The sequence below is a fragment of the Trichechus manatus genome, unplaced genomic scaffold (genome assembly GCF_000243295.1).
Source record: "Trichechus manatus latirostris isolate Lorelei unplaced genomic scaffold, TriManLat1.0 scaffold00024, whole genome shotgun sequence".
Taxonomy (NCBI): Eukaryota; Metazoa; Chordata; class Mammalia; order Sirenia; family Trichechidae; genus Trichechus; species Trichechus manatus.
In genome coordinates, this window is record NW_004443960.1 from 2,762,602 (window position 1) to 2,773,350 (window position 10,749).

Genomic DNA, 10,749 nt, shown 5'->3' on the forward strand with positions numbered 1-10,749 from the left:
TTCCTTTTTTCTCCTGTGGATGCCATTCAGAGATCCACGTGCTGCGGAGACCTGAGCGCTGGACATTGACCCTGTGGAAGGTGATCTTTACAAAAGGCCTCAGAAAACCAGGACTACTGGACCGGCTGAGACTGAGGACCCCCCGAGACTATCGCCCTGAGATGCTCTTCAAACTTTGAAACGAAACTAACCCCTGAGGTCACTTAGTAGCTAAATACCAGACTGGTGTAAAATATAATGAATGTCACTCTTGAATACTGTGCTCCTTTAAAAAATCACCTCTATGAAACCAAATGGTCAACAATTACTTTAAAGCCAAGATGAGAAGATAAGGGAGAAGGGAGACTAGATTAACGGAAACAACAGCCAGAAGGAAGATAATGAGAGGCTTCCCGCGTTGTGAACAACGTAACCGAGGTCGCCGAATAACCTGTGTAGAAATTGTGGAATGGGAACCTAAACTGTGTGTAAACCTCCAAAAATACAATAAAATATCATTTAGAAAGTAACAAACACAGTAATAAACATTTAATATAACTAAAAAAAAAAGTCTTCAAGCTTTTTAAGAAGCTGCCACTAATAATTTTTAAATTTAATTGGGGCCCTGTTGCCAGAGCGTCACCAGGGTCCTGGCCTTGATGTGCTAATTTGTCAGTATAAACTCCAGCATGGAAGAAGAGAAGAGTCCCTTCTGTGTCAGTAATACCCACCTTCTCCACATCAGCCTCCATCACAATCCGAGCCTGGGTTACCACCGCAGCCCCTGGCCCAGGAGGCCAGAGTTGAGCGACTAGAGAGCCGGCACCTTGGGGAGCCGTGAGGGGCTAATGGATCTGTAGCTGCACCCTGTGACCTTTCCCCCTTTCTTCTCCCCCCTCTGTTTTTGAGTCCTTTCTCTCATGGGCGTAGCCTCCTGGGGATCCTCTCCGCCCCTGCCCCAGCCAGGACCCTGGGTTGTGGGCTGAGCCCAGGCATCGGGGTACAGGGGTGGTGAGTTTCAGCACCCACCAGGAGGGGTGCCTCCTCTGCTCTGTTCTGCCAGTCGGATGTGTGTGGGCCTCCAGGGCCCCTCACAGAGCAATAAACAGACATAGAGACCCCAGACACGGAACACTGGGTTCCGCTAACTTGGGGAAGTTATAAACTCCAAACATTTGAAGAACAATAGTGGATGCGTTGTTGGTCTGAGGCTATGATTCCACATGGTTACACGCCCCCCCCCCCATGCCCTACCAGCTAAATAAGGTCAAGCAATAGATTCAGTAGAGGGCATGCCTGAAAATTGTACCAGAGAATATCAAGTGCTTGTTAAGAAACCCAGAATAGGTGGCGAAACCTGTGAGAGCTGGAGCTCGATGGGACCGTCTTGTTCTTCCAGGTCTCGCAGGTTTTCCGCCTTTGACAGGGTGCAGTCTTACCACTTTTCTGTCGCTTGGCTTAGTGGAGAATATTTGAGTTTTCCGTCTCTGACAGGCTCCTGCCTTACACGAGTTCCGGCTTTCTGGTTTTGCTGTGCTGTTCAAAAGCTCTACAAGGGTGAAAAGCAGTTCTTCAGAATCCCTCAGTACTTAGGCGTGAGAGGGAGGCTAGGTGAGTTTACACCTAGTCTGTACTCACATGAGGGTGATCAGCTCCGCCAGCCGCACCCCCTTGTCCAGCCCACAGGACTGCAGAGAGCCCCCTGGTGGGCGGTCACAAGTGCTTGCTGTCCAGTGCCTTCGGCATGCGCTGGAAAGAGGAGTGCTGAGGGCCCAACGGAATCTGCCTCACACAAGATCTGGTGGATGGTCACACTGGAGAGGTGGAAGCAGGGGAACGGAATGGTGGGAGACCACACGGTTGGACATGTGTTATTGGTAGAGTTTTTAATTTTGTTTGGGATGGTGGGTTTGAGAGCATGTCATGAACCACCAAACCCCCAAAATACCCATTGCTGTCGAGTCTATTCTGACTCATAGCGACCCTACAGGACAGAACACAACTGCCCCATAGGGTTTCCTAGGTTGTAATCTTTGTAGAAGCTGACTGGCACATCCTTCTCCAATGGAGCAGCTGGCGGATTCGAACCACAAACCTTACAGTCAGCAGCTGAGCACACTTAACCACTGTGCCACCAGGCCTCCTTGTCATGAACCAAGGGTCCTGAATAATCCCATTTCGTGCATTTAAGGACCAACGGGGGAGAAACAAACAAGCAAACAAGCCACCACCTTAAGCAGAAGTTCAAGTGACCCGTGACCGGAAACGCCCTTGGGCCCCTGGCAAAAGCAAACGGAGGCTTTCTGTGGAGAAACACTTTGATTCTAGATCTCACAGAATTCCCCACAAAGACATTTACAAGGAAAATGGGCAGCTCAAAGTCAAAAATAACCAGGAAATATGGTACCACGAGCAAGAACCAATAAACCTCCGGCAGCATAGATACAATTGCAAAGACTTCAGATGCTAAGATTATCAGACACAGATTATAATACGACTATCCTTATTATAGAAGTTCCTGGGTGGCAGAAATTGTTTCCCTCAACTACTAACCCACCCAGCTGCGCTGCAGAAGAAAGGCCTAGTGATCTGCTTCCTTAACAATTACATCCAAGAAAACCCTATGGAGCAGCTGTGCTCTGTAACACATGGGGTTGCCATTAGTCTGCACCTACTAGAAGACAATGGGCTGCCCTTATGACAGGTCCCTAATGTGGGTGACTATGAAGCGAAGTGCGTCTCCCCAGAGCGAATCAAAACTTCTGGCCTGTGCAGAGGCCCATGTTTGGCCGCTGGGGGTCCAGGCATGACTTTGACTATTAAGTGGGGAAAGACGCTCTGCGCTCCAATCCCGGGAGCTGCTTTCCATAAAGGGCAAAGGTTTCCCCCTTTCAGGGCCATCGTGGGCCTGAGGTCGGGGCTTGGTCCGACCTCCTACTTCTGGGGCACCCTGCAGGCTCTGGGACAGATGGTCGAGTTCCATTTCCTGGGGGAACCACTTCCGTCCTAAACAGGATTTTAAAAACTCTTATGTGTTGGTTAAAGAAGCACCACTGTCACAGCAGGAGATCTCAAACAAACATGCCCCAGGAGAGAGGAGTTTTCCAATAACAGAAAAGGGGGAGGGGGTAATTGAGAGCAACCCTCTAGCTGAAAATATTAAAAATACACAAACAAACTTAAAAGCGTTGAAGGGCTTTCAAGAAGTAAAGAAATTCCAGACCAAATTTAAGCAGTCGGGGGAACTGGACGGGGTGCATGGAGCCCTAAAGTCACCCTCACTCTGAGGACACTGGCCAAGCCCAGCAAACATGACCACCTTGGGGCGCTGGGAAAGGAAGGCACAGGCCAGGGCCCACTGCAAGTGGCGGAGTCCCCACTGAATCTGTGACCCAAAAAGACTAAACCCTCGGGAAGACTATGCACAGAAATACACCCAGTGCACCCCAAGTGGGGCCTTAGCTGCTTCAGGAAAGTGCCCCAGCCTGGGGGCTGGTTCCTAAGACATTGGGACCTTAACACATGGCTTCTTCCAGTATTTATGCAGAAGAAAAATCATCTCTTCCATGCCAGCCACCACCCCACCCCAAAAACCCTGGATCTTTTAATATTTTTCCTGTAGAATCCTTCACTATTGCAACTTGAGACTTGAATTGTTTCTTCATTTTGAGAAATGCTGAGTGTGTTCTTCCCTTCCGGTTTTCTAACTCTAGGTCTTTGCACACGTCATTATAATACTTTGTCTTCTTGAGCCACCCTTTGAAGTCTTCTGTTCAGCTCCTCTACTTCATCATTTCTTCCTTTTGCTTTAGCTACTCGACGTTCAAGAGCAAGTCTCAGAGTCTCTTTTGACACCCATTTTGGTCTTTTCTTTCTTTCCTGTCTTTTTAATGATCTCTTGCTTTCGCCATGTGTGTTGTCCTTGATGTCATTCCACAACTCGTGTGGCCTTCTGTCACTAGTGTTCAACACATCAAATATATTCTTCAGATGGTCTCTAAATTCAGGTGAGATACACTTAAGGTTGTACTTTGGCTCTCGTGGACTTGTTCGAGTTTTCTTCCATTTCAACTGGAAGGGGGGAATAGCCCTATGAATTTGCATAGGAGCAATTGATGGTCTGTTCCGCAGTTGGCCCCTGCCCTTGTTCTGACTGATGATATTGAGCTTTCCCATCATCTCCTTCCACAGATGTAGTCGATTTGATTACAGATATCACTAGTTACCTCTAAAGGTGACCACACATGAGAAAGCAAGGGTTACACAGAAAACACAGGAACAGCCCAGGTTCTGCATATAGGAAGTGAGAAGAAAGAGGATTTAATAACTGAGCTTCCCCATCTATGGACACAGAACCAGAAGACTAAGGGGATGAGGCTTGAGGTCCTAGCAATTTTGTTTGGGATTTGTCTCCACCAAGGTAGCTTCATGTTTACTATCTACAAGTTTTGACCCAAAAGTTACATTTAAACCTTAGGTAATCTTTGTCGTCATTGTTTGGTCCAAAGGAGCCAAAGGTAGGTGGGACAATTACTCTCCTCTTGTCTCTAATGAGGCTCTCAGGGAATGTGGTCCCAGTGGCCATGGAGATATCTGTAAACGCGTCTTGTGATTTCTTGACTGCTGCTTTCATGGGTGCTGATTGTGGATCCAAGTAAAATGAAATTCTTGACGTCAATCTTTTCTCTGTTTATCATGATTTGCTTACTGGTTCAGTTGTGAGGATTTTTGTTTTCTTTATTTTGAGGTGTAATCCATACGGAAGGCTGTGGTCTTTGATCTTCATCAGTAAGTGCTTCAAGTCCTCTTCACTTTCAGCAAGCAAGACTGTGTCATCTGCATAATGCAGGTTGTTAATGAGTCTCCCTCCAAACCTGATGCCCTCTTCTTCTTCATATAGTCCAGCTTCTTGGATTGCTATACAATTTCCACATTTAAATTTCTATCAGTTTACTTTAGCACAATTTACTCACTGGTAATTTTTTTTTTCTTTTAAACATAATGGAAATTTACTATTTAAATTGTGATTTGAAATTTATTTTGAAAACAATTGTGGGAAATAAAAAATTGAGAAATATTTGAAACTAGGTAAAACACCACTAAACAAGATGCTTGGATTTTGAGGAGGAAAGAAGAAAATAGGGCAGTTTCCCTTAATTTCTCATTTCAGAGATGGGTAAAGTGACATCTAGTGTGAAAACTGACAGAATTCAGCATCAGAGGCTGTTTCTGAGTTTAACATATGATTTTCATTTTTATACTTGTCAGATTTGTGTATTAAGATGTTTGCCTTTAAGAATACATGGGAATGTTTTCAATATTTAGTCTATATATCCACAAATTCTTCATAATATGATAGAAAGTGCCCGTTCTTGAAAGTTTGAAATAAATCATCAGCCTCTGGTTTGTATGTGGGCATGTGGAAAGGGTGGGGGCGAGAGAAGGGCATGATGTTTTTAAATTTCTCCCTCACTTAGTAAACTACATTACTTTTTATTTCATGTATTAGTTTTTGCTACTTTTACGTTTTTATAGAAAATCATCTACTTCACTAGATTTTCAAATATATTAACATGAAATTGTGTCTAGTATTCCTATATACGTTTAAAAATAATTTTATATTTGTTACTATTCTTTTTGTTTCTAACTTTATTCATGTTTTTCTTGATTGCTTTTGGTAAAGGCTTATACCATTTATTTTTCTGAACTGGTTCTTGGATTCATAATCAATTCTAATAATGTTCTAGTTAAAGATATCTTTTTTATCTGAGTATCTTTAGTCTTGTTTCCCATGAACATCTAAGTTTTGTATCCTATTTTACCATTAACATTAATTCATGAAAGATAAAATTCTAAAATATTTTTAGAAATATATTCTTAGAAATATGTACTTGAGTACCCACTCCCAGGGAGTCTATTCCAACTATAACAAGTCTATCGGACAGAGTAGAATTATCCTACAGGGCCTCCGAGGAGACACACAGCTCATAACACAGAGGGCATACATATCCTCACAGAGCGGATCGTCTTGTGTTGCAGAAGGGTGTGGCCAAATGAGGGGGTTCTCTCTGGCAGGGTTGGGGCCAGACAATAAATTTTTTTACTGTAGGAATGAAAGCAAAAATCCTGCAGGCAGCTTCTTCCTCCTGGTATGGCACGCTGGTGGCTATTGTTAATCCCTTAGTCAGCCAGACAGTGTATCAAGTGGGACAAGCCTTAGTTGATTTGAGTGAAACTGAGAAGGCTAGAGAGAAGGGGTTTGAGCCATGGGAAAAGAGAAAAGAAAGACTGAGAAACCTGTGAGACAACTGTCCAAGTGCCCCTTGAATCTGACCTGAAGGTAGATGTGGGTGGACTTAGTGGACTTAATGTGGTTTTGGTTAGCCTTTAGAAGGATCTGAAGGCAGAGCAACAGTATCGACCTCTGGGTCCTACAATTCCTTTTGAGGAAGTGCCCTTGGTGATGCGTGAACCCCCCATCCCTAGAGATTATGGGGGGCTGAGGTCACCTGCAGGTCAGTGCCCTGCAGGGGCACCAGAGGTCACTATGTAGATGTAACAATACATTGGTCAAGAAAAAACATGCAGCAGGTGTTAGCTCTGGTTGACACCAGGGCAGAGTGCACACTTATTTTTGGAAACCTTGAGTGGTTGCAAAGATCCCATTTGGCAACTGATGTGTAAGGCAGAAAGTCTGTCTGCATATGCCAGGTACTTCTAACCATACAAGCAGGCATACTCCCCCTAAACTGAATCAAGTTTATATTTCCTCAATACCAGTACACTCTAGGGATGGATGTCCATATGGGACTGACTTTGACCACATCTATGGGAGAATTCCGACTGTGAGTGAGGGTGGTAAAGGCAGTCCTGAGGGGGAACATTACATGGGAAACAGTGACCCTGCACCCACCATGAAGAGTGGTAGATATCAAGCAATATAAGTTGCCTGGAGCACATAAGGAAATTAGTGAAACTATTTTGGAATGAAAAAGAGTAGGTATCCTCTGGGAAGCCCACTGTGTTTTTAATAGCCCTGTGTGGCCTATGTAGAAACCAGATGGGTCCTGGCTATGACCATGGACTATAGGGAACTTAACAAAGTGATCCCTCCTATACGTGCTGCAGTTCTGAGCACTTCTTTGTTAGAAACTCTTAGTATAGATCTGGGCATATATCATGCTGTGTTAGATCTGGCTAATGCATTCTTTAGCATCCCTCTAGCCCTGTCTGTCCAGGACCAGTTTGCCTTCACCTGGGAAGGGCAGCAATGGACATTTCAAGTGCTTCCTCAAGGATATGTACATAGTCCCACTATTTACCATGGTATAGTGGCTAAAGATCTGACTCTTTTCCCCTTCCCCATGGCTGTCTGTTGCCTTCATTACATTGATGATATCATGTTAACTGCTGAAGATGTTTCTCTGTTACAGAAATATCTAGATGCCCTAATCATCCACCTACAAGTGAGAGGATGGGCTGTGAATCCCCACAAGGTGCAGGGGCTGGAAACGTTTGTAAAATTCCTAGGGATTGTCAGGTTGGGTAAGACCTGTGTGTTGCCTGAAGCCATAATTGACAAGATGCAAGCTTACCACAATGACAGAATGACAAAGGAGGTGCAGGCCTTCGTGGGTTTTTTGGAGTATTGGGGAGTGTTTATTCCCTACTTGGCCCAGTGTTTGAGATCACTTTATTGACTGGTAAAAAAAGGGTGCCTCTTGGGATTGGAATAATGAACAGCAGCAAGTTTGAGAAAGCAAAGGTGTTGATTGCACAAGTGAAAGCACTGAGCACAGTGCAGGAAGGGTTATCCTTCTGGTTCATGCTGACCAGCACCAAGGACAGCTTTGACTGGGCCTGGTGGAAAGACCAGGATGGAACTAAAGTTCCCCTAGGTTTCTGGTCCCAATTATGGAAGGGAGACAGAAAACGGATACAGCCCCATGGAGAAACAGTTGTTAGTGGCCTATGACCCTCTGCCAGGTACAGCCATTAACAGGGGCAGGAACTGTCACACTTCACACAGCTTTGCTCATAAATGGATGGGTCAAAGAGCTGTTCTCCAAGACCTCGTCAGCTATCACCCAGACAGCTATGTAATTTATCACCCAAACAATGATTGAGTAAAAGGAGGCTTACCAATAATCAGAGGTAAACTCAGACTTGCCAGGTAAATCAAATTGCATGATCACCTTCCTTTCAGGGATGCCGTGATCTGCTGTCTGCTACATGCCTTTCTTTTCCTGCTCTAATCCTCATGCTCTAACTCCAGTCAAACCTAATTGCTCCTTTCCCAATAGACTAGGTTCCCTGATGGCCACACTTACTTCTTTCTATCTGTAATAGCTTCACAAGCCTCCTTCCTCAAAATGACTACCTTTTCCTGAAAAGCACCTATTTGTATTTAAAACTCAAGTCTTTCTTCACTCTTCTCCACCCATCCCAATGGAATTGCTTGATTTATGCTCTCGGTGTGCCCTGTACAACCTTCTCCAGCAGTTGTTTTCATTTTGTGTGTCTTCCACTATGAGAATATAAAGCCCTTGGAAGGACAAACTCACTTGTGGATCTATGGATTAGGTGGCCACTCTCTGAACAGGGTGATCCCTTGTAAACTGGGAAGACATATCAAGAAAAATCTACTCCAGGAGCCCTCAATCATGAGATGCTATGCACTTCCTGATATCTCCCCTTCTTCCCCCTACCCCATTACACACAGATTATCCTTCACACTAAATGCTTTAAGGATTAAGGACAGCTTTATAATGCACCCAGCATTCCCATTAGCACAGACATCAGTAAGCCCATGCAGTAGATGACCAGACACTAAAAGAAAACAGGTTTAAAGAGATAATACTGTAATCCCCTCAGTTTCTGAGCTAATAAGGCAAGAAGAACAAAAAGTCTTAATAATGGAACTTCCAAACCTATAAACATTAAGCTAGATTGCTTCACCTCCAAGTTCTGACCTAGGAGTTAACTAATATTCTTTGTCATCATTATTGGGTCCAACGGGACTAGAAAGTAGGTAGCACTGTTGTCATTGTTGTTAGGTGCTTTTGGATCTGACTCATAGCGACCCTGTGTGCTACAGAATGAAGCGCTGCCAGGTCTAGCATCATCCTGCTGTATTTGAGCCCACTTTTGCAGCTACTGTGTCAATACATCTTGTTGAGGGTCTTCTTTTCAGATAAGCACAATTATTATCTGCTTGTCTGTAATGAGGCTCTCAGGGAATCTTGTCCCCGTAGCCAGGGAGGCCCCTGCAAATGCCTATTCCGTGATTGACCCAAACACAGGACAAAGGTCATGAACCTCTTGTCTTCACTCACTTCACTTGCCTTTATTTATAAAACTTTCATGTATTTAGAATACAGTGGAGCATTGGCCACTCCATAGTAACAGCACTCACTTCTCCCAGGTAAGACTATGTTGTTGTTGTTATGTTGTTGGGTGCTGTCGAGTCCGTTCTGACTCATAGCCACCTTACGCACAACTGAATGTAACACTGCCTGGTCCTGCACCATCCTCACAATCATTGCTATGTTCGATTCCATAGTTGCAGCCACAGTGTCAGTCCATCTTCTTGAAGGTCTTCTTTTTCGCTGACCCTCTACTTTACCAAGTATGATGTCCTTCTCCAGCGACTGGTCCCTCTTCATAACATGTCCAAAGAACATGAGACAAAGTCTCGCCATGCTTGCTTCTGAGGCGCATCCTGTCTGTACTTCTTCCAAGAGATATTTGCTTATTCTGGCAGTCCATAGTATAGTCAATATTTTTCACCAACACCATAATTCCATGGCATCAATTCTTCTTTGGTCTTCCTTATTCATTGTCCAGCACTCATTTTGATCAAATCAATCTGCAGAAGTGAAAAAAACCTCTAGTTTCTTGTTCTCTGCTATCTTCTCTTCCCTTCCCTTCCATATTTGGGACTACAATCTACCATGAATTGGTTTCTTTGTATGGTGTGAGGTAGGGTGTAAGATTTATTTTTCCTGATCCAGAACTATTTGTTTAAAAGACCATCCTTTCTGTCCCTGCTCTGCAGTGAAAACATTTTCACAAATCAAGAGTCTGAATACATATGGTTCTATTTCTGGAAAGCTTGTTCCATAGTCTTTTTGTCTACCCTTTCGTCAAAACCAATTTAGCTTTATGATAAGTTTTGACATCCAGGAATTATAATCCCTTTAGACTTGTTTTAGTTATTGTTCATCTTTTTATTCCCATGTTAGATTCACCTTGTCAATTTACACAAAAATAGCAACTGGTATTTGATTGGGATTTTTCTATAGATCACTTTGGAGTGATTTGAAATCATTACAATATGGAATCTTTCAATTCATGAACTTGCTATATCCTTCCATTTATTAAAGTTTTTTTTTTTTAACTTACCACTGTAGCATTTTACGTTTTTTTCAGATAGGCTTTACACCTTTCATTAGAATTTTTCCAGGTATTTGATGTTTTGGATGCTAGTGTAAATTATGTTTGTACATAATTTTCTGTTTTTTTGCAGATTGATAAAAAAGCAATTGATTTTTGTATATTGATCTTGGATTCAGTGACCTTGGAAATTCATTGATTATCTCTAATCTAGATTTTTGTATATATTTGGGCATGTCATCTGTGAATAATGCCAGTATTTAATCATATAATTAAGTACTTAATGATTTTTGATCCTTATTTATACCTTTTAATTACTTTCCTTGACTTATTACTCTCAATAAAATGTTAAATAGAACTGTGTTAGAGGATATT